General features: G+C 40.3%; 1 protein-coding gene across 1 annotated transcript in view; it reads right to left on the bottom strand.

Annotated features, from left to right (window-relative positions):
- The window catches only part of TBPL1 (TATA-box binding protein like 1), a 32,402-nt gene extending 12,422 nt beyond the window's left edge, over window positions 1–19,980 (bottom strand). Inside the window, exon 1 of the mRNA XM_059082984.2 lies at window positions 19,060–19,980. The gene's annotated coding sequence lies outside the window, so the exon portion shown is untranslated. The remainder of the gene's footprint in view (window positions 1–19,059) is intronic.
- Window positions 19,981–25,735: the final 5,755 nt, after the last annotated feature.

Here is a 25,735-nt window from a genome sequence, read left to right as displayed (position 1 = left end):
CTAGCCTTCCATTTCACATTTGGTAGTGTGTATATGTCACTGCTACTCTCTCACTTCATCCCAGTTTACCCTTCCCCCTTCCCATGTCCTCAAGTCCATTCTCTACATCTGCGTCTTTATTCCTGTCCTGACCCTAGGTTCATCAGAACCGTTTTTTTTTTTAGATTCAATATATATGTGTTTACATACTATTTGTTTTTCTCTTTCTGACTTACCATAATTCAAGAAGAGTCAGGTACCACAATGTTCACTGTAGCACTATTTCCAATAGCCTGGACATGGAAGCAACCTAAGTGTCCACTGACAGATGAATAGATAAAGAAGATGTGCCACATATATACAATGGAATATTATTCAGCCATAAAAAGAAACAAAATTGAGTTACTTGTAGTGAGGTTTCTTCTTCTTTTTAAAAAAAAATTCTCTGGAAGACAGTTTTAGAAGACCTTATCTGAAAATTGTGTGGACCTGTTTCTTGTTTCCTTAGGGGATTTTAAAAGATTAATTCAATTTAAGAGTTTTAAGACACTTGATGTCTTCTATTTCTTCTTTAATCAGTTTTCCTAAATTAAATTTTCTTGGGACATTTTCTATTTATTCTAAAATTTAAAATTTTATGGCATACAATTTTTCATGGTTTTCTTACCAATTTTAAAACCTCAACTTTAGTATACTTATCTATTTTTCATCATAGTATCATTTATCCCTGCTTTTTTTCCTATCATCAATCTTGCCGAAAAGTTTTTCTATTTTTTGTTTCTTCAAAGGACAAACTATTGGCAGTTAGTTGATCCTCTTCATTAAATTTTTTGCCTTATGTTCATTATTTCCTTCCTTCTACAGATCTATTTTTTTTCCTAATTTCTTATATTGGAAAGTAAGTTGGATGCTTAATACTTCAGTTTTGAACTTTTTCTCTATTCTCGTATGAACATTTAAGGCGATTATGACCAAGTGCTTTTGGTACATCTGAAGTTGGATATATTATGTTTTCATTATCCCTTGATTCTAACAATATTTACATTTCCATTATTATTTTTCTTAGACTAATTAGCTATTTATTTAGAAATTCTTTGCCTTAGACATGTATAGTTTTAAAATTTACTGGTAATGAGGAAGTGCTAACTTAAAAGAATGAGATACCACTATTTATACTGGTAAGCATCAAACACTGCTGATGAAGATGTAAGTAATCCAGCATTCTCTTATAATTTGGAACAATTTCTACAGGAGATAATCTGGCAGTGTGTATTCAAATAATTTAAAATATGTGTATATGATGAATTGCAGTCAACCATTAAGAATGCATCTTTAGACATTATTCAACTGAGCAAAGTATAAAGATTATACACTGCAATTCTGTTAAGAACAGAAACCTACGTGCCCATCTAGAAGGGATTGGTTAAAAAAAAAGTATAGCAGTCTCATATAACAGACTACTGAACAGACTTTATAAATTACAACTTCATGGATGTAGACGAAGAGGTTCATAATGTAAAAAATAAATATATGTTTGATAGAGTTCATTTTGGTTTATATCTCTCTGTATGTACTAAAAATGCCAAAATGTTAACAATTAATTCTATTCAGAGAATTGGCAACAGAATGACTTTGGTAATCTCCCCACTGCCCAAGTCCTAATATTAAGACATGGTTTAATAGGTGTTTTGTCCTGTTTCTCAAGTAAATGCCTAACATGTGTTTGTCAAATATTTCCTTGTAATAAAAAGCAAAGTTGAAAACTGAAGCTGTCCTACTTCAAGAAATAACATATTTCTAGAACTGTATTAAAATGCATTATTGAAGTTGAAACAGCTTCTTCCCTGCTCACTGACTTTTATGGACAAGTTAGATCCTCTTTCCAGTGGTATTCCAACTACAACCTTAAAGCATCACCTGGAAAACATCGCCACCTCCCGGTTTTTAAGACAAATTACATCCGAGACTACTACATTTAAACTTTCCACAACAGGAAAGACATTTTAAACTAAAAGGGCACAATAAACACTGTTATAAAAACAATGCAAAAATAACCCTAAAAATCTAACTAAAAGCCAAAAGAATAAAATACACATGAGAATACAGAAAAGTAGATTCTAGCTACTTTTAAGTGTACTTAAGTTGCATCTGAGGACACTGTGGGTGTGGGTCCTCAAAGGTTTAAACACGGAACTACTGTCCATGACTTGAGAAATGGCAGAAGGAGGGAGAGACTGGATATAGTCCAACTGCAAAGACAGTGTGAACCCAGGTGGTGTCCTAGAGATCATCCTTCGACAAATAGGATATGCCATCTAAACTAACCTCATATTCTTCATAAAGCCCCCAAAATAGCAGCTTAGGAAAGAGACATTTTGTGTTCCTGATCCCAACAGATTACTTGATCATCTCTCAACACATGCCTATGATTAAGATGGACAAAAGCCTTTTAGAAAGAGGGTCTTCTTTCATATCTGTTTAATAGGATAGCATAAACCTTACAAAAGGGTAGGGTGACTTAGTGTTTACATTTAGGTGTGTGATACTGGGTAAGTTACCTGACCTCTTTCTAAGTCTTAATTTTTTTTCCTGAAAATCGGTGATAACATCACTGCATCTCCCCGGGTGCTTTTAAGGATTAAATATGATTATTTATGTCAAGTACACAGCATACAGCATGTGTTCACTAAATGGTAGCTATAACTGTTTAATGGATTCACAGGTAGCAGAATATCGCAACCAGATAGTATGATTTAGTGAATTGACACAAAACTTGAGAACAGTCACATTAACAGAAAAAAACAGATCATGAGAGGTTAGGCAGGGGTCAGCAAACTACAACCAATGGGCCAGGGCCTGATTTGTTAAAAAAAAAAAAAAAAAAAGTCATATTGAAACACAGCCATGCTCATGTGTTTACATAATAACTCTGTGGCAGAGCTGAGTAGTTGTGACAAAAACCAAATGACCTATAAGCCTAAAATAGTTACTAGCTGGTCCTTTAAGAAAAAGTTTGCAGATCCCTACACTAGTGCAATGGGGCAACAGCGATAAAATAAAATTTAATGCTAATAAATGTAAAGCTCACATTTTTATCTAGAGTCTGTCATACAGAGTAAAGTAAGTCAGAAAGAGAAAAACAAATATTGTATATTAACACATATATGTGGAATCTAGAAAAATGGTACAGATGAACGGATCTGCAGGGCAGGAATAGAAACGCAGGCATAGAGAACGGATGTGTGGGCACTGGTGGGGGGAAGGGGAGGGTGGGATTAGCTGGAAGATTAGGTTTGACACAAATACATTACCATGTGTAAATGGGTAGCTAGTGGGAACCTGCTGTACAGCACAGGGAGCTCAGCTCGGTGCTCTGTGATGACCTAGATGGATGGGATGGGGGGTGGGAGGGAGGTCCAAGAGGGAGGGGATAGATGTAAACATATACCTGATTATCTTCATTGTACAGCAGAAACTAACACGACGTTGTAAAGCAATTATAATCCAATAAAAAAAATAAAGTGAATAAAACATCTGTATATCATGGTCCTTGATTGGTTCCTGGTTTGAACAAAACAGTTGTAGGAGGAAATCTGAGTATGACAGATGACATTAGGGAATTACTGTTAATTTTGTTAGGTGAAATAATAGAGTGGTCATGTAGACAATTATGCTTATTTTTCAGACATGCATATTGAAATATTCAAGGGGGAAATGCCATGTCTGTAATTTACTTTAAGATACAGGAATCTTCCACTGTCTGAACTCGGTAACAAATAGATTTGGATAAAGTTTCAGATGAGTCCCTCATTACCTGGAATCTTACCACAGAAACCAAACAAATTTGGACAATCTATTCTGAGGTACAGAATGAATCTGGATAGTAGGTATAATTTTATTTTAAGACAAAAAAGTACCATACTACTTACTGCCTCATCTCTTACTAATGATTAAATCTAGGTGATAGGATATATGGGTATTCGTTACACTACTCTCCCTACATTTCTGTCTAAAAATTTCCATATTTTAAAAAAGCTGTTTAAAAAGAAAAAAAGAATTTCCTTACAATAGGTCACAATAAGACAACATGGATTTTAATTATATTACTTACAAAAAGAAGAAAAACTAGGTTAGAAAGGAGTATTCAGAGCAAAGGAATTACTAGTCTCTTTGCTACTAAAACATCTAGAATATCCTGACCTTCTCATTTAAAGAGGGCACTGATATCCAGATATCCAGAGGAAAGTAGGATGGCATGAGATATAAAAATAGTTGTATCAGGAAAGTCTCAGGACATTTAGCACAAGAAAGGAAAGATAGCAGTCGCTCTCAAATGTCTGAATAAAAAGGAAACTGAGAGATCCAAATCAAGTCGCACGGAAGCAGGCCTCATAAACCCACACCAAAATGCAAATACCTGCAAAGCAGAAGCCTCAACGGAAGATAAGTGTCCCAGAAAAGCGGAGGTAGGGCAAAAATACTTAACCAAGTTAGGAACGTTATAGAATGATTCTCTTATTGGTGGAAGATGCCACTAGATTTTTTTTTTTTTTTTTTTTGCGGTACGCAGGCCTCTCACTGTTGTGGCCTCTCCCGTTGAGGAGCACAGGCTCCGGACGCGCAGGCTCAGCGGCCATGGCTCACGGGCCCAGCCCCTCCGTGGCATGTGGGATCTTCCCAGACCAGGGCACGAACCCGTGTCCCCTGCATCGGCAGGCGGACTCTCAACCACTGTGCCACCAGGGAAGCCCCACTAGATGGTTTCTAAGATGCCATCTAATTCTCAAATCCCAGGATTCCAACATCTTACATGAAGACATACTATAGACAAATTTAGGAATTACATATTAAATTTCAATTTTCATTCTAGAACAATTATGTTAGTTAAATTAACATCCCAATTCTGAACTTCCCACCTTCCCTTCAATAAGCATTCGTGTTCAAATGGGCAGTAAAGGGAGAAAGATGCACTGGAGGCAACGGCAGAGGCAGATGACCAAATTGCAAATTCTTTGGCATGGTGACATCCTATCATGAAGATTTCTCTGCATGGCCCAACAGCTTATACTTTATATCAACAGTCCTTGGGGTTGGCATTTTTGTGTTCTAGCCACATGAAGAAAGTTTTATTAACAGTATGCCTGGGCACAAAAACCCTTGTATATTCCAAAGGAAAGGATTATGTAGTATACCACTCAAATAAAACAGTTAAATGCTTAAATAAAAGCAAAAGTATTTGATGTACAAAACCATCACTGCATTCAGTTAAACAGAAAGTTAAACTATCTTCATTACATATGTCTCCACCTTCTATCTCTGACTTAATCTAAATACCAATTCTGAAGACTGGTAGCAAAACGGTTATTACAACTTTTAAAAATCTACATTAAGAGAATTACAAAGATACTGTTTTTATTTTATTTTTTATTTTACATTGAAGTATAGTTGATTTACAATGTTGTGTTAGTTTCAAGGGTACATACAGCAAAGTGATTTAGTTAGTTTCATTTTTATGTATATCCTTTTTCAGATTCTTTTCCCATATAGGTTATTACAGAGAAAGATACTGTTTTTTAAACAACTCTGAGGGTTGCCAGCAACTATCTATTTAAAAAAAGTAGTAAAGAGGAGTATATTAATATGTTTTAATCAAAGAAAATATTTGTAATGATGCCTAAAAGGTGGTGGAGGAAGATTTAAATGATGCTTATTTTCTGAAAATGACTGCTTAAGGAAAGATAAGTCAATGGTTTACAATGCCATGAAAAAGTTCCAGTATAAAAAAGTATTTTGCAGTTTAAAAATACATAATCAAATACTTACCCCATATTAATAATGCTTAAACAATAGCCTGCTTAAGAATTTCACTATTTTAATATGTACTAATATGTATCTGTAAAGTAAGAAATCTTGGATGTCTAATGGATGCTATGTGACAGGGGGCTGACTCTAAACTGTTTCTCCCCTTATTTGCAAAATACAAACAACACTACTTACTCACCATATGATTGATTTGAGGGATTAATGAGCACCTCACAAATTATAATATGCTCTATTAAAGTGCTGTCACATTAGTCAATGCTAACATTACTATTAATTTTAACTAATGAATTATTATAAGAGGAAAAAAGTATTTTACTGAATACAACTTGAAATCTAGCGATTCACACTCAAAGATGAGAAATTTGGCATACAGATTCCTTATTATGTAGAAGCAAAATTTATTATGGATAGATTTCTTAGTATTTCAATTACACGGTCTTAATACATGATTTTAAAAGATGGCATGTCATTTTCTGATTACATAAGAAATACTTAAAGAAAAAAAAGTCATCCATAATCCCACCACAGTGATAATTACTGCTGTTTTTCTATGCTAATATGAGCCTGCTAAATCCATATATTTGTGCATATTAAATGAGACTGAGATCATATGTTTTGAGGCTGCTAAATCCATATATCTGTGCATATTAAACAAGATTGAGATCATATGCATATGGTGTTGTATCTAGTCAACAAAGGATTTTATAAAAATCTTTGACAACCTGAGATAAGAAAAATAGCAATATTGAATTAATTGATTTTCCTTGAATACTAATGAAGGTGAACTTTTCAAATATGAATACTTGTATTTATTCTATGTTAATTGCCTCATACATATCCTTTGTTCGAGATATCCTACTGATTTATAAAAAGCTCTTAGAAATATCAGCCTTTTGCTTGCTTATGCTAGTCCTTCTGCTAAAAATGATCAATCCCAATTTCTGTACCTAGCTCATTCCTACTTGTTCTATGGCTCAGAATCACCTTCATTCAATCAATTCTATAACAATGAAATGGAAATCTAAGCATCAGGCCCAGTCCCAGCGGATGGGGGTCCAGCAGTGACCAAGACTTGGCAGAGGGAACAGCTGGTGTTCTCAGCTCTGAGGTGAGTGAGCAGTGTGAACTGTTCAGATGTGAAGAAGGGCCAGCCTGGCTAGAGTGGGAAGACGGAAAGTGGCATGAGACCAGGCTGGAGATGCAGGGAGGGGTTAAATTATGCCTTCTAGGCCAAGTTAAGGATTTTCATGTTTATCCCAAGATAATGGTGGGCTAAAGAGAAGCAAGAAATGACATAATGTATTTGCTTTTCATGAAAATCTATCACTGCCATTTCTGTAACAGGAGAATGGACTGCAAGACTCAGTTAGGGTCTAGTGAGGCAGTACTGGTGAGAGAGGACAGTCGTGGGAGCAGGGTGGATGAAGACGGAAAGAAGTAGATTGAAGAGAGACATTTTTGGGAGGCAGAGTGAACAGAGCTTTGTGACTGATATGGGAAAGAGGAAAAGGGAGATGGAGGATGACTCTAGGTTTGTGGCCTAAGATACTATCTACTAGGACAGGAACACTGAAGGGAGAGCAGGTTTGCAAGGGGAGATGGGAAAAGGAGGAGGGGTAAGGATTCTGTTTTGGACATATTGACTTGAAGGAACTTGTGAGACATCCAAGAGGAGATACAGACAATCAGATAAGAGCCACTGCTCAGGATGGGCCTAGGTCTAGACTGGATGTGAAAACTTGGAAACCCTCATACAGAAGGTAATTAAAACCATGATGGGTAAAATAAGAAATCAAAGGAACTAAGACATCTGATCTCCAAGACTGAGCCAGAGCATCCATTACCATGATGAATGCTCCGAGTCTCATGACCATGCTGCTAGTTGTACTACTACACAGCACTTTCCCACACTATAGTGAAATTTTGTATTTCTGTCTCCTTGGTAGACAATAAGCTCCTTGGGCGCATGATCAATTCTTACTTATTTTTGTACCCAAGTCTTCGAATAGTTCCCAAGGCATGAGACACATTCAATAAAGTGTCTGTGAGAGGTTAACTGTTAGCTTGAAATTATTAAAAAGCAGCATCTCTACACAAGCACACACAAACACAAGGTTTAAGAGCGCAGGCTCTGGAGCAGATTACTTGGGTTAAATCCAGACTCTACCACTTATCAGTCGTGTGACCTTGGGGAAGTTACTTAACGCCTTTGTGCCTCAATGTCCACATCTGTAAGATAAGGCAGATAACAGCACCTCTGCCAAGTGCTGGGAAAACTAAAATTTCATGCAGAGCATTTAGAATAGTACTTGTACACAGTAAGCATTCAAATGGAGCTATTCTTATTGTTACTATAATTATCTCCTTTCTTCATCTTCCACGGATAGAGAAATGTTAGAGAAATGTTCAAAAATGGAAAGGATTTCCAGTTATTCATTGTGGTTCTCTAGCTTTGGAACACAAAAACAGATCATGTTGCTTCAGGGCTAAAAGCAAGGGTAAAAATAAAGAATACAATTTTGATGTATCTGGTAAATGAAATCAGTATTTTAAAAACAACTAAATTTAACAGTGAATTAAAACAACAACAATAACAAAACCAGTTTCAAACCAAAACAAAAGTAGTTGTTGACTGTGTGGGGGTTTTTTGGGGGGTGGGGAGTTGGGAGTCTGGAGGAGAAGGAGAGAGGAAGGTACGGGGAGAAGAGTCTGACCAAGTCTACTACAAATTATAAAACAGACATTTTGCCAACATTTACTTAGCTAGGTACCTGCAAAAACAGGAAAACTGAATATTAAATTGCAACAAAACTATTCATCATGTTCATTTCATTTAAAATGTAAATTTATCATGTTCATTTTAAGTGTAAGGCCTCAGTTTTTCCCAGAAGGTCTTACATGCAACCCTATTTTCCCATATTATGAGCTATCATTTAAAAAACGAGGATGTTTGTCTCTTTACAGAGAATCTTGATATTTGCCCTAAGTTAGCCATAATAAGCAACTACAATTTGTGAGACTACTCTAGCCATTTAAGCTGATGCTAATAACACAACAAAATTTTTTTAAAGATTATCATTTTCTTCACAAGTAAAAATGTTAATTAATTAGGTTGCTAAAAATCTGAATAAACCCTCTTTCAGCTTATGGTTGGTGTCAAGGTTGGCATGCATAAAGTTCAATTTCTTCCGTAATCTGATTTTTATTTCAAGGGTATGAACGCAGGATTCAAACTTGAACTTCTGACAGCTCATCAAGAATTTAATCCAGGGCTTCCCTGGTGGCGCAGTGGTTGAGAATCCGCCTGCCGATGCAGGGGACACGGGTTCGTGCCCCGGTCCGGGAAGATCCCACATGCCGCAGAGCGGCTGGGCCCGTGAGCCATGGCCGCTGAGCCTGCGCGTCCGGAGCCTGCGCTCCGCAATGGGAGAGGCCACAACAGTGAGAGGCCCGCGTACCACAAAAAAAAAAAAAAAAAAAAAAGAATTTAATCCAGAGAAAGCACTGCAAGTTGAAAACACAACAGGTGGAATTTCCTATTTTGACAGTTTCCTTTCAACTGCTTTTATAGGTTTACCCTTCATATAAAATGTCTGCTCTAATGGAGACAACCTGTTTAAGGTCTAGGTCACGTATGACTGCCATTTTTTAAAAAAAAGGAAGGTAAGATTATAAAATTAGCTACTTGGAAAATAGTGTACAGAGTTCAAATTTTTCTAGTTAAAAAATAGTTTTTACTATTTAGTAAAAAATGTAACATACTTAAATAAAAGCAAAAGGGACTGCAGAATGAATACTCTTTCCACATGTAAGCACCAATAAGAATTTCCTGTTTTACTCAGAAATGGGCAGATCTTTCACTGACTGAGGGCTGTATCACTCAAAAAAGATAAATATGTAGAACTTGGCTGAAGATCAGAAGAAAGCCATAAAAATTTTTAAATTGGAAACTAAGGTCTATGAGAAGGACTAAAGGGCACTGATTTAAACCCAGCACAACAGTAAACTGAGTAACTGATAATAACGTACAATTAAAGAAAGTATTCTAACACAGACGCATAAAAAGAGTGATAAGGAGGTTTTCTGATGGGAACATTGGTTCTTAACTTTTAAGAAAAAGCCAAAACAAAACAAACAAAATAAAAGCCATAAAGAGGCACAAGCCCCAAAGATATTGATTAACTAACCTTTGTAGGGCCCTGATTTTAAAAACATTTCCAAGTTGTTTCTAATGGGGCAGTCAGTTGAGAACCACTGGGCTGAAACAACAGGACAGGTCAACAAAATAATGGCATTTCCCTTTCAGCAGGTCCTTAAAATGGGTTATATTCTCATATCAGGACTGTTTATCATAGAGAACACCAAGACTTCTGAACTCTTTCCCATGCATCGTTTCCTTAACTTGGATTCATGCATTAAACTGTCACAATCTGCCTTCTGCCTCTGCATGGGATGAAATGTTACAAATGAACTGCTCATTGCTGAATCCCATGTCACAGCTGACACTCCCTCCTACTGGACCTCTCCAGAGCATAAAGCCCTGGGATCACCTGATTCCCCCAATTCTTCCTCACCATCCCCTATCCTTGGCTTCTGAGGCACCTTTCCTAGGTTCTCCTCATCTCAAATACTGCTCTGTCTGCCTCTTATGTCATAAATTCTTCAGGGAAGTCCACGACAGTCCCTGAAGAGCTCAACAATTGGTTCCAGAGGTGCAAACCCCCTTGAAATTATATCCACACAAAATTGGATATACATCTGAGGAGGCCATTATTTTCTTCATATTCTCAAATGAGTTTAAGATCCTTGAAGGTTATAAACAACTGCCTTAAATCCCTTTCTAATTTAAGCTTTCCAGGCTTCAACTGCTACCCATAAATTTATGGCTCTTACTTCAATCCTGACCTATCAGAGATTTGAATCCATATTCCTGTCTGTTAGGCATATTAATTAAGGTAAATCAACACATCCAAAACTAATAATTAATCCCCTCAGAAATACTTGCTGTCTCCAGATTCTTAATTTAGTTAATGGAGCCACCACCCAACACTCTCAAACCTGAATCAGAAATTTCAGAATCATCCTTCATTTCTTCTTTTTCTCCTACACCCAGTTAACTTCTCATGTAGCTTCTTTTCTGCATCCCAAGCATCAGTGTTTTATATTACGCTTTCACGTGCCATTAAGGCTACAGCCTTCTAGTGGAATTCTCTGTTTGCAGTCTCCACAATTTAGTCCATCTACCAAATAAGCTACCAGAATTGTCTTCCTAACTGTGCCACACCCCTGCTTAAATAAATCTCTCTTGGCTCTCTTACATAGACAGCTTGGAATGCAGTGAGTTTCAGGTCTCCAAATTACATTTTATAACCTAATCTTCCACTTCCAACACACCGTAACTGTTGCAAAACTTTTTACCACTCCTCTTGCAACAGCTGACCCTCTCATGATTTTATATCTGCCTAGGATGCCCCTTCCCCACTCCTTCAATTAACAAACTCTTACTCACAATTGTATTCATTAGCATGCAACTGATGTGAACCAAGCACTACGGCTGGACACTGGGAATACAGCTCAGAACAAAACAGGTAAGAAACCCTCATGGCAGTTGTATTCCAGTGGAAGAAACAGACAGTGAAAAGACAAGCCATGAAAATAATTAGAGAATGAGATCTATGTTATAAAGAGAAACTCTAGAGTGATCCAGGAAGGTCCCTTAACTTCCTCAGAGATGAGAAATTATTCTTAAAATGAGATTTTGAAGGATAAGGAGGAGCCAGCCATATGAAACACTGACAGAAGAGATCCCAAGCAGAGGGCACGGCAAATGTAAAGGTACTGACTGTATTATAACTGTCTACTCTACTAGACTGTAGGTACCATGCTCCTTAAAGAGAACTGTTTAATACAAATGTGTGTCTTTAGAATGTGGCTTAGCGGCTGGCACTTGGTCATCAACTCAATAGACCGATTTTAGTTCAGACCCCCAAGTCCTAAAGGGCAACTGTGTTCCAGGAGTTTTCACAAATACAGAAATATAATACAGTTCTGATGTAAGGAAAGAATAATTTTGGTTAAAACACACATACTGACCCTTAGCGCTTTAGGTATATATTATCTTTCCCCTTTCCTAAGCTACACTCTCCATTTCAGCCCCAAGGGTCCTAACTCATCCATATCCTAAGTTTATTCCATGAAAGCTGGTTATAGACTAGCTACCCTGTCAGTTAGCTTCAGCATAATAACCATCCTTTAAACAGGGTGTGATAATAAAGCCATCATTCCTCTCTTTACTAAGTGAGAGTGAGGATACAATACAGACAAATTAAGTGAAGAATATAGTTTCAGACATCTGAAACTCTTCTAATTTAACAGGCCCTAAACAAAACGCCTACAAAGAGTAACTTAAAAGGCACACATTCTTAATGTACAGACAAATTAAACTATCACCCAAGTAGGTTTACACTATGCATTGAAGCAGAATTTTCAAGACTACTGGCCAACCAAAGGTTTTCTCTAAAGATTTACATTAGCAATATGCTGCTGAGATAATGAAAAAAGTATTATTCATAGAGCTTTTTATCAGTTGTGAACTGTTGGGCCACATCACATCCGTCACCTCAGGTCCTCCCCCACCACCAACAAAAAAGAGTAGAGAACTGAGTTAAGAAATCTGGTGGACCATTGAGATGAGCACACCAGGTTGGTGTTGAGGAAGATCTAATGAACTGGTGACTGTGCCTTCAACATGGCTGTGGCTCCTACCACCACCCTAACAGGCCACGTCCTGGGATGTGGTCAACCCATGAGCAATTAACGGCTGCCCATTACAACCTCACTAGGTTGCACATGCATACGAGAAACTGGAGACACCCAAGAGGTTCACTGCAGCCATAAGCAGGTGAAAGATAAAAGGTTTTGTGGTTCAACAAAAGTATCTGGCCAGTTAAAAAGAATGGAGAGGTTCTTGTTCCACATAAGCTGCAGGTTCATCGTGAATCTTAACAGAGGTTCAAACAATGATAGGGTCTATAAGTGTTGGCCATACTCATAAACCAAATGCCCATCTTCAGATTTGCACTTTTGGGTTACACACTGGTTTTATTATCTTCATATCTGAAAGATGGCAACACTTGTCCCTGAAAAAGGGCGGTGTTAAGAACACCAGGGAAACATTAACAATGTGTTAGACAGAATAAAACACCCAGGTTTTATTCTGGGTAACAGTATTGACACTTTGGAGACCTGCTGTCCTAAAAATCTCCCAATACATTCCTCAGAATATCTAAAATTAAAGGATATATACACGTGTGAGTATATATATATGAAACAGCCATGATCATTTCCTTGCTTATCTCAATATTTTTTTAGACCCAGAATCCATGATGGCTACAGGAATTATGTTAACAATATTATATCAATACCTCATCTATTCTGGCCAATGTAATTATTAGTACTCAATGAAATCAACAGTATCAACTAAATGTCACTCTCTTCAATCAGGAAAACAGAAGTCATGCCTCTAAATACAAGCATATTTGCCAATCTTCTTGGCGGGGTGGTTATAAAAACAAACAAAAACTGCACAATATAGAAGAAAGAATTATAAAACTTTACCCCTGTATATTTAAAGCAAAACATACTTTTTTTTTTTTTTTTTTTTTTTTTTTTTTTGTGGTACGCGGGCCTCTCACTGTTGTGGCCTCTCCCGTTGCGGAGCACAGGCTCCGGACGCACAGGCTCAGCGGCCATGGCTCACGGGCCCAGACGCTCCGCGGCATGTGGGATCTTCCCGGACCAGGGCACGAACCCGTGTCTCCTGCATCGGCAGGCGGATTCTCAACCACTGCGCCACCAGGGAAGCCCAAAACATACTTTTAATAATGTTTTATATATAAACTTCTATGTGTTTTATAAAAAATATTATTTCAACTAAAAACTAAGACCTACGTATCAGCTAAAATAGGAAAGAACAGTTTGTGATACATTGCACTTAAGAGAAATATTTTCTAGTCAACAGTTTCAAAGGTCCATACAACTAAACTAAAACATTTGGATTTAACATTAAAAAGTTAGCCATTTCAATAGCAGCCTGATAAACAAAGCTATAATGGTCAGGTTATCCCCTATGAGGCAGCCACAGTATTTGGTGTCAGCCTTACCATAAACAAATAATCTTGCAATCGTATGCAGTCATTCCTGAGCCACTTGAATTATTGGAGCACAGCAGTAGTTTCAGCTACCTCTAAAATTACAAGAAAGCTACTATGTAGAGCACATTTATAGTGACACAGAAAACCCAAGTGATAATGACACCAATAAGTTTCAAGTTTACCACCACCTAAGGCTATACAAGTAAAAAACAGTGTCTTCTAAAAAAGGACTAATTCTGCTAAATGAAACCACTGGGGTCTATTCCTTTTATTCAGAAGTACCACACAACTAAACAAGCAGTCAAGTCCACAGGGAAATAGCATTTCAATAGCTGCAACATGGTGCCAGACCGGGCTTTGTTGGCCTTCCTTTTCCAAGAAACAGAGATGTCTCTTTTTACTGAATCCATCTGCCATAAGTGATAACCAGATGTCTGTGTGATGATTCAAAATTAAAACAAAAGTGCTTCCCCCTCCCAAGATCTAACAGCAGAGATGAGTCCAATAGCCAGCATCACAAAGAATTTCACTGTTTTAATAGCCTCCAAAGGAAAGAAACAAAGCATCTGAGTGGTCTAATGGTTCACCTTTAATGTACTACACCTCACACCACTGAGTCAAGCACCAGCTAGTATTTTTTCAGCTAACTCTGCAGAACAGTGTGCTAAGTGCTTTACACTTCTCACAGCAACCCTATGAGGTAGTACTTATATGAACCCCATTTTGAAGATGAGGAAACTGGGGAACGAAGGCAGTGAAAAAACTTACTCAAGGCCACACCACTAACGAGCAGCACCACCACCACGCTGAACACAGGAAGCCTGTCTCCAGAGTCCATACTCTTAAGCGCTATACTAACCCTAATCCCAAGAAAGCGTAACTGATTTTGATCAAAACTGGTTTTACAATGAAAAGACTTGTAATTTATCAGAAAAAAAGGTTAATGCCTGATTCTCTAGAACCATTTAGTTAATAAAAACAAATTTTGACTTCTTTTAAAATGTTGTGAGTTCTCACCTAGTGAGTTAAAAAACAAAAACGTATCATGGATCAAGGTCTATGGACAGAAGTCTATGATGGTAAGCACAATTATAGTACCAAGAGTCATCCACACATGTCTTGAGGAGACTGTCCTTCAGATGCAATCTGATTTTCAGTATTCTTTCTTGATGGATGAATACTGCATGGTCAAAATCGCCAGCCAAAGTTCTGTGCTGCATTTTTTTGGTGAAATTTTAAACAGCTTCATTATGGACTCCCACACGAAGGCTGATTTGAACTGTCCCAGAATTCACCTTGTGTTTTTTTAGCATTTAGTGGGATCCCCAGCAGCACACCTCCCATTACAAAACAAGCCATTTAAACCAAATTGTGAATTTTGTCACCCTTTAGTCATAAGATAAGACCAAATAAGTACAATTTTTGATATGACCTGATTCCTTTCCACTAATGACATACTTCTGGAATCTTGCTTTTTCACAACTGTACAGACACATACACTCCATTTTTCTTCTAAATAAATTGTGTCACAATACAAAAATCAAATTTGTCAACGTGGCCTGGAAAGACCTCAGATAAATATATTCTTTCACCCTTCTGAAATTACCCAAAGTGGCAGTCATATAACAAGAGCAAATACTGTATCAACTCAAGGCAGTAAACCATTATTATTATTTGAATTGGTTAAAAAAAAAAAAAGCCCTAATCATGTTTGAGAAATTTTGCTGTTTAGAATTTGCAGCCAGTATAAAAAGTTAATTTTAGGCATCAGGAATTAGATTCCTAATTAGATTAGATGGCTAAAGGTTCCCCTCATCCACTAGATAAGTCCCTGAAGCGAAAGAAATAAGATATATATACATCCTTTTATTAATGTTAATCTTCAAAATACACACATATGCAACATGAACATACAATATGATGCTGACTTACAGTCCTGGTCCCCAAGAAACTTCTAATTTAGTAGGCATAATGAAATCCGTACACCAATAACTATAGCACCAGGCAGTATGTAATAAAGGATTTAAAATTCAAATTTATGTTTGTCATGTTTTAGAATCTATGCATGTCATTTCTCTGCTATCTACAAGTGCCCAAAAAGCACCTGAAGAGAAACACTTTCATCCAGCTTCAACAAACATGAGTGTAAATTTCGGGAAATCTTTATTTATTAATTTAAATGTCACAATACAGCTAAAGTTTTAAAGCACTACAGGTGTTGAGCCATTGTGGAAACATTCTACTATCAATTCTACAATCAATTTACACTTTATTTTTCATAGCAATAATAATTCATCACATGGTCTATGATGCAACAGAAAGAAATCAATCACCAGGTAATCACGGGCCTCCTCACCTAAAAACAGCACTAATACCCACTCAACTAGATTATACAATATTTGCTGATTTTTAAATACTGTGCCACACCCGTGCTAAGAAAGAACACTCTCCAAAAATATTCAGCTATAGATTTTGCATGTATTCATTCTACTTTACAGCAAACTCTGCACATTCTATATATGTATACATCCACACAAATTTCGACACGACAATTTTCCACATGAAACAAAATTGTGGGACTCACTTAAATTGTTCCCTCTAATTTGGCGAAGTATAATTTCAGTCAAGTATTCAGATGCAAAATGATCAGAAAAGATGGATGTTAAGAAAAGGTTTTTAGAGTACAAATTATGAAAATCTAAGGTTCAATTAAAAACACACAGCAGGCTCTACAATACTCTTTTATTTTTAAAAAAGTGACTACATCTCCAATTACAGTGTTACCACCTGGACTTCTGAAACACCTTTTATTCCTAAACGTTCAAATATTTTTACGTGCCTTATTTCAATACAGTCTTGATTCTTGGTTTAAGGCTCTTACCTGTTGTATTCAGAATAAATACAGAGCATCTGACATGATCACTCCATTTTCCATATAAGGGGAGGGATCCAGAAGGAAAATGCAACAGACAAAGTAACATTAATGAAAAGGATATACAGGCCAAGGACATATGTTGAAAATTCCATAAGAAACAGAAATAATACAAATAGCATAAAAAATCACTTTTGATGGGGCTGTGATTAAGTAAGGAGAGGAACTAGGACAACACAAAACGTTGGGGGCGTTAGAGCAGAGAGCAGGGAAAGCAGGGATTGTTAATAAAGGTGGAAGTCGGGGCTTAAATCCTTTCCCCCTTCAAACACAGAAGGGGTAAGGGATAGAGGCAACGGCAAATAAAATCTAAATGAAGTGAGTGTGATGGCAGCCCTGAGACTGAGGGAACTCACTAACTCTCATACACACTGAGAAAATCCTGGGACTCAACATCCAATAGCCTCAAGTGTGGTCACCCCCGCCAGAACAACGTTCACAGAAGTACAGCTACATGAAGAGATTAAGAAAAAGTCCTTGATTCACTAACCTAAAAATGACAATACTAGGTTTTTCTTCTTAAGAGGTTTAAAATGCAATTTTATGTTTCCCAATGTTTATACTTCCCATCTTTGTCAAAGGAAACTGCCCACCTCTTTGCACACATATGAAATTCCGTAACAACTGATGCTGCACCTCAATTCCATGAAAATGCCAAAGTCAAAAACTCTGTTCTGGCATCACCCAATCAAGAGCACAGAGCAGCAGATCATTACAGTTTCTGAGACTGATTCCGAGGGCAGAGTACGAAAAACGCGGGCTGGGGGACAAGGATGAAACCTATTTGCTTAAGACAAGCCAGACTTAGCGAAAAAGGTAAGGAACAAATAGAAACTGTGGTTGACATCATTGCTTCTGTTATTTATCAATTTTATTTTCATCTTTAGTCTTCAACTTTATATAAAGAGCTTTGTTCCCACTGGACACAAAAATAGTATTACTGTAGTATGCATACATGGCCGTTTCAGCACGCCACAGGAAAACCTCATTTACTGACCTAGAATGGTTTTGGAAAGCATAAAACCATTAAATAGTTAGGAACGTAAGGCTTAAAGAGATAGCATAAACTGGCATTTAACGTATCAACTGCGAATAATTCTTTAAACCACACAGTGATAAAAATCCTTTCTCGATTTGAATGAACTGCCATTTTCTCAAACTTTCCAAGAGACTGCAGATTGTGCTAGAATAGCTGAACCTTCTCATATTTCCCTTTCCCAATTTCCCCAAGGAACCCGTTATTATTTCTTCACACAATAATCACACCAAGCTTGTTTCGGTTTCTTTCCTTGAGCCAGTTTTAAGGCACTGTTCTTAACCCTAAATACACAAGCCTAACGCTGGTTAACTGCCAGTGTCGCTCTGGAACTGCAGGTGACAGATGCAGTCAGAGAGCTCACAGATGTGGATTGGCTGCAGTCTGAATCCTATCGCAATGAGCACACTGACACAGCCCGCAGATGCACATCTCGGCAGAAGGAGAGAGTTTAAAAACCGTCATTCCCAATTAAATTTACTTTTAGAGCTTCTACTGGCTATCACTAAGCGCTTATCCCGACTCTCAAGCCTGCTTAGCCCTACCTACTATGTTCCAGATCCTTCTTCATCAAGTCTAATTTCGGTTAATTCTACTACTAATAATAACAAAGCGAGGCTGTTGGCATTGCCAGAACCAGGAACCGACAAAGGTGCTATTTGGGAGCCGGCCCGCGGCGGCAAAGGCCGTTGGAAGTTTTCTGGGAAGCAACGGACCCGCTAGCATCTTTGCACGGTATCTCTTCCCCTGGGGAAGGGCTCCACAGAGACGGATGGGGAATCTCCCTTCTCCTGTCTTTCCCAGTGGTGGCTAACAGGAAAAATAAAATACCTGTTTTCTTATCCTACACCTCGCTGGATAACGCTCCCAGGCAGTGACGCCCCACCCCCAACCCGTTATCCCTGAGGAGACCCCCAAATATCACCCTGTCCTCCTAAGAACTGGACCCTCCCTCGGCCCCCGGACCAATTTCCTACATCTGAGCGCCTCTCCCTCAGGCATCCGCCCGCACACCCCCCACACGCAGCACGGCGCCGGCTCCGCACACGCAGCCCCGCGCCAAGTCGCCCCGCACCCGGCACTCAGGCAGCTCGGTCGTCCGCGCTCCCCCCGCCCAGGGTCGCCGACGGGGTTACCGTGGGAAGAGCGGGCGGCGGCAGAGGACGCGGCGGCAGCGCTGTTGCCGGTTGCGGCGGACGCGAAGGATAAGCTGGAGGACAAGGATAATGATGAGGCGGGCGCGCTCCCCAGTCTCCATGGAACTCCCGCCCCGGGCCGTTGCTAGGAGCCCCCGAGGCTCGGGCTCCGTCTTTCGTGCTTTGTTGTTCCGGGTACAGGGCGGCCGCTGCTTCCCCGCGACAATAAATAGATGAGACGCGGGGGAGCACAGAGACAGCGCACGGAGGCTAGAGCGCCGCCGGACAGGGCGCTCCTGGGTTCCTCGCTAGCCAATCATTTCCGGCTCTCACTGCTCCCGTCACTTTCCCCCGCCCCTTCCTCCGCTTTCCTTTCCTCCTTCCTGGTGCCCAGGTCCGGCCCGGCCTGCTGGAGAGCTTGGCGAGGTGGGGTTGGTGGGTGTGGACTAGGCTAGACTTTTGCTTGAGAACCGCTTGAAAAGATTTCGAGAAAACTGTGTATCCCTTGTACATCTTTAGCTGGTAGCTAAACATACGCACGTAATTTCTGGCGTACAGTATAATATAAACGGATTTTAGGGTTTTTTGTTTGTTTTTTGCCAAAACCTTGGAACTTTCGTTAGCTCATTCAATTTGTAGAAAAGGTCTACCATTCAACATAATTAGCGAAGCTAGCTCTAAAGAACTAATTTTTTTTTTCTAATTCTAAGGAAGACATTTTCTGTGAAAAAGTCCTGCTTCGCTTTTTCGGGTTAATTTACGACTTCGCGATCAAACTCTCATGAATGAATTCTAATCCCAGTCCTAAAATTGAGCGATAGGATATGAAAGATGAAAGAATGGATACACGGGTAAATTGATAGATAGATAGATAACGCAGGGAGTTTAGGTCAAACTTCTGTCGCCTGTCCCTTCGATATTCCTTACTCAGCTTGGGTTTGCGATCAGGATTCTGCCTTGGGAGCCGGGAGGCACTTCCGAGGCTTCTAAGCCGCGCAGCCGGATCCAAGAAGGATGCGAGGTGGGAGAGGGCGGCTGCAGGCTGGGACTGGGGCGCTGGGCAGAAGCAGCGGCGGCTCGGCTCACGTGGAAGCTGGGCGCTTGGGACTGAGACCCTTCCTCCGCTGTGCTCCCAAGTAGCCGTGAACTGACCCGGGGGACTCCCAGGGGTGCACATTCGCCAGTTTGAACGGCTGCGCTGGGGTCCTCGGGGACCCTCACGGGGTGACCTGAAAGGCGTTGCCTGCGGGAGCGAGACCCGAGTAACGGCCCTGGGAGCTCCAGGCAGCGCGGGATCCCGCGGCAACCCCAGAGCCCCACTCCCAGGCCGGCGCAGGCCTCTGCTCCAGGGCTGGGCTGCAGTCAGAAGCCTCTGGCCCTGCATGAGGCCAGTGGGCAGCTCTAATTTAATAAAAGGCCATGAGGCGGGCTCATGAGTACCTGGCCTCTGATTGGTGTGAATCCTGCATGAAAAATGATAACACCACAGTCCTTTTGAAAAGACTTGGGCTGACTTCTGGGAGATTTGGGAGTAGACAACCAGTTAAGTGTTTCACTGCTTACGGGGTCTTCGAGGATGCCTCTAGATCTTTTGCTTCCCACTCTGACTGTTCAGTAAAATATCTGAAGTTTAAAAGCACTGTAGAATTATGGAACTTCCATTTTGTTTCATTTTCTTTACTAATTTATTTTTTGAATAATATTCAATAATTATAGCTTGTATTATAATTATTTAATGAAGAAAATGAACAAGAATATGTGTGATGAAGAAAATGAACAAGAGGCTGGGTTAGGGAGTAATGTCTGCGGGGTAGTGGGGAGATGACTTTGAGGAAGTAACATTTTAACTGTTATCTGAAAGGGATGTACATAGTGTTCCAGGCGGAGGGAAGAGTATGGGCTAGAATTTGCTGTGCTGGAGTATTAGAGTGGGTGGGGCATCATGATCAGAGCAAGGGGTAGAGCACATGAGATGAAGTTGGAGAGAAACTAAGGCCTTGAACCTTCAGTGACTTGCAGACCATGCAGAAGGGAGTTTGGATTTTCTTTCAAGTGCTAGTGGAAGTGAAGGGGTTTAAGCTGTAGAGTGGCATGGTCTGATTTACCAAGGAAGTGGCAGGGGAAAGACTCTATCCCAATGATGACTGCCACTGCTGAAAAGTCAGCTTTACAGCAATGGTGACTATGGTCTTTATGAGGCACCCTCCTTGCAAGAGACCGGCAATATACCTGGTATCAAGCATGTCAATTGCTTTGGACCCCCTTTTGTCACAGATCAGTCAACAGTCTGTCTCATTACAGTATTTCCTTATTCTGGAATTGGGTTTGATTTTACTGCAGGCACCATTCTCCATAGACTCATTGAACGCTTTAGCTCAAACACCATTCCACTGAGCAAGGAATTCATTTCAAGATGAAAGAAGTAAGACAATGAGATAAAGCCCATGGGTTTCACTGGTCTTATAATGTGCGCCATTATTCAAGATCCAGGTAAGATTATAATATTATTCATTATTCAGGTGCCAGGTAAGGTTAGAATATACAGCATATGTTCTGAACCAAGCCTCTCGATTAATACAGAAATTGATATCTAGGCTGGGAAAACAGTAAACCTTATCAGTTAGATATGTGCTACTAGAAATGTGATTTATAGACAAAAGCCAGTTTGTAAACTACTGATCAACAATAAAATAGGTATAGAAATCAAGAGGAGCATTTTGAAACTTTCAATAATCTGACATTATTGTGACATCTAAGCATGCAGTTTTGTATTTATGAAAACACTTGTCTGTGTTGGGTTGGTAAATAAAAACAAACAAACCCAAACACTGATCCTTCACCACAGTTAGGCCCACTAAGGCTCCAGCTTTATGAACTTTGTTAAGAAAAAATCAGGTTACTGGAATATGTTGGCTACTGCCTGTCTCCCTTAGAGCTTTGAGAGAGACAAACTGTGGTTCAGCACAGCCTTTCTGAAGAGACAGGTAATAGTGGGGTGGTACTTAAACAGCATTGTTAAGAGGAGTCCTTTCTGCCAGTGATTTAGTTATCCTATACTGGTAGGGATCAGATAATATCTACTCTGCCAATTGAAACAATGAAATTTTCTGCCCCACATAAAGTTAACATACTAACTAGGAATGCAGAGTCCCTGCAGAACATTGGAGTTGGGGATCCTCATTTCTCAGGATTCTACTGCTGTACACTCTGTACACCAACTGAAAAAGTAATTCCTCCCATCATGCCAGCTGAGTAGTGTGCAACTTACAGGACAGAGTGTGATACTGTAACCTGGCTTTATGACCCCAGCTGTTCCCTCCCTCTGCGCTCAGATAGTGGCGTGTCTATGGCAAAGACAGTGAACTAAGATCTAGGGAGAATGATAGAGAGGCCAGGCCAGTATCCAAGGGAGAGAAGCAGGAAGGGCAGAGTCCATATTCAAAGCTTACGTCTCAATGAGATTTCTGTTAACAAGCTAATGGATTTCCCACAAATGACACTGTTTGAAGGTATAGCCAGAAAATCCTCAGCCTGGCAGAAGGCATCTCTTGGTATGCTGTGTCAAAGACAATGTTCCAGTCTGTCTCTGTAGAAAGATGAATTCGCTTGCTGGGGCAGTCCCAGGAGATTCCTTCTCACTATTCCTCTAAGGCAGGGTCTTTCAGGATAATAGATAAAGGAAATCTTGGCGCTTTGATTGGCTCACCAGATATCTCAGTTCTCTGCTGGAGAAGAGAGGTGCTTCTTACCCTTGTTACTCTTGTCCAACAGAATACGGTGTAATCTCACAGGCATCATGTATTGCATCTCCTTTTAGCCCTTTCTCATTAGTTTTTTGTTTTTTTTTTTTAAAGAAGATGTTGGGGATAGGAGTTTATTAATTAATTTAATTATTTTTGCTGTATTGGGCCTTCATTTCTGCACAAGGGCTTTCTCCAGCTGTGGCAAGCGGGGGCCCCTCTTCATCGCGACGCGGTGTGCGGGCCTCTCACCATCGCGGCCCCTCCTGCCACAGAGCACAGGCTCCAGACGTGCAGGCCCAGCAACCGTGGCCCACGGGCCCAGTCGCTCCGCGGCACGCGGGATCCTCCCCGACCAGGGCTTGAACCCGTGTCCCCTGCACCAGCAGGCGGACTCCCAACCACTGCGCCACCAGGGAAGGCCTCTCATTCGTTTTTGTTATCCCATCTCCCACCTCCTTTATTGTATATTTGTGCGTTGGGGAAAATTTTATATTATTCATCCTTTAGCTACATCTGGACCCAATCAAGATTGACTATACCCAAAGACCCTGAATTTGGGCTGGGTATGACTTTGAGTTTTCTCCTCCCACTGGGTAGGGATTGAGTACATTGTCAATTGTATATGGATCATATGTTAAGAGAAACTATAGCTATGGAGAAATCAGTGTGTGTGTGTGTGTGTGTGTGTGTGTGTGTGTGTGTGTGTGTGTATGTATATACCGAACACCCAAGGGTGATGTGAAGGGAACATTTATTGTTTTGTCAACCCAGAGCTCCCCTCTTCTTTTGGGAAGAGTACTCTTCTCTCCTATTTGGGGCAACTACTTCTACTCTTTATCTACCTCCAATCTAATATGGGTCCAAATGGGACGTGCAGTAACCACAGTGATCGATAGAGCAGTGGGTTTCTGAGCTGAGCTAAGGCAACTGTACAGTATCTACACCGTAATTGAGTTATGGCTCTTCGTTCTGAATTCAGTCTTTGTGCCTGTTCTGTGAAGGTAGACCTTGACCCATTAAATATTCTTCCTTTGTTAGCTATCACAGTGTTACACTTTGTCAGTAGAAAAAGTGCTGAAGCAACACTGAAGGAGGAAAAGGTTTTGCTTCCTGGTTCCAGTGTGCTTCCTTGCCAGGCATCTGAAGCATGGAAGGTTTTTCTAGAATCCACCTCCTGCAGCACAGGTGGCTTCCACAGCCCCACTCAGGAGTCTGAAGGACAGTCAGTGGTAAAGGGATATCTTCTAAGTGGGCATAATTCAAATAGTATATTTGTTTATTTATTTTATTTTATTTTATTTTATTTTATTTTTTTTGCGGTATGCGGGCCTCTCACTGTTGTGGCCTCTCCCGCTGCGGAGCACAGGCTCCGGACGCACAGGCCCAGCGGCCACGGCTCACGGGCCCAGCCGCTCCGCGGCATGTGGGATCCTCCCGGACCGGGGCACGAACCCGTGTCTCCTGCATCGGCAGGCGGACTCTCAACCACTGCGCCACAAGGGAAGCCCCAGTATATTTGTTTATTCACCACGTCTGGAGTGAGGAATGACCAGAATGGGCAGCTGCTAATGGTTTTTCTAGATGGAACGGGATTGGAAGTTTGGAGACGAGCACGTATGGGGAAGAGGTATATGAATGGATTTCTCTGAATGGGCACAGACTGTGAAGGTATTTGTGTCCCATCTGAATGCACATTAAAGGTACCCACTGTAGAGGAGACTCAATAATCAGGTGGATAAAATGGCACACCCTGTGGGTGTCCGCCAGCCTCTTTGCCTAGCCACCCCAGTGCTTGCTCAATGGGCTCTTGAACAAAGTGGCCATAGTTGTAGAGATGCAGGCTGTGCATGTGCTCAGCAACCTGGATTTTCCAACACTAAGGCTCACCTAGCTGACGCTACTGCCAAGCGCCTAATTTGTCAAAAGCAGAAAACAACATTTGAGTCCCTGATACGGTCCCAGTCCCCAGGGTGATGAACCAGCCATCTGGCAGGTTGATTACATTGGACCTCTTCGGTCATCGAGGGAGCAAAGATTCATCCTCATTGGAATGATTACATGTGCTAGAAATGGATTGGCCTTGACTGCTCATAATGTTTCTGCCAACACCACTGTCTGCGAACTCACAAAATGGTTTATCCGCCACCAGTACATTACACACAACACTGCATCTGATCAGGGTGCTCGTCTTACAGCAAAGGAGGTGTAGCAATGGGTCCACGTCCATGGAATGAACTGATCTTACTACATCCACCATCACTTTGGAAGCAGCTGGCTTAACTGAAAAGTGAAATGACTTACTGACGACACTGTTATGATCCAGTTGGGAGGCAACACTGGAGAAATGGGATTCTGTTTTACTGGATGTGTTTTGAATCAGAGACCATTGTATGGTGCTCTCCCTCCTGCAGTCAGAATACATTTGAATCAAGATATGACAGTGAGTGTCTCTTTTCACTCTGAGGATTTTTCTCCCCTCACCTAAAAACTTTGACTGCTGCTGGTGTGGAGTTCTTAGTGCTCAAGGGGAGAATGTTTCCTTCAGGAGATGCAATGGTTCCACTAAATTGGAAGATGAGGCTATCACCTGGTCATTTGGGGTGCCTTATACCACTGAAACAAAAAGCAAAAACGGGGTAATCTACTGGCTGGAGTGATTGATCCTGATTACCAAGGGGAAATTGGCTTGCTTATTCTACACAATGGAGGCAAGGAGGACAGCCTGGAACCCAAAAGATTTTCTGGGCATTGTCTTAGTACTTGCATTTCTAGTATGAAGGATAATGAAAAATTAAAGCAGCTAAAAATAAAAAGTAGGGTTCTTGAGGACTCAGAACCTTTGAAAATGAAGATCTGGGTCATTTCACGAAGTAAAGAATCCCAACCAGTTGAGGTTCTGACTGAGGGTAGGGGAAATATGGAATGGTTAGAGG

Source organism: Kogia breviceps, chromosome 13, assembly GCF_026419965.1.
Source record: "Kogia breviceps isolate mKogBre1 chromosome 13, mKogBre1 haplotype 1, whole genome shotgun sequence".
NCBI lineage: Eukaryota > Metazoa > Chordata > Mammalia > Artiodactyla > Physeteridae > Kogia > Kogia breviceps.
The sequence above is the reverse complement of the archived record's forward strand: the minus strand, read 5'-3'. Positions and strand labels throughout refer to the sequence as shown.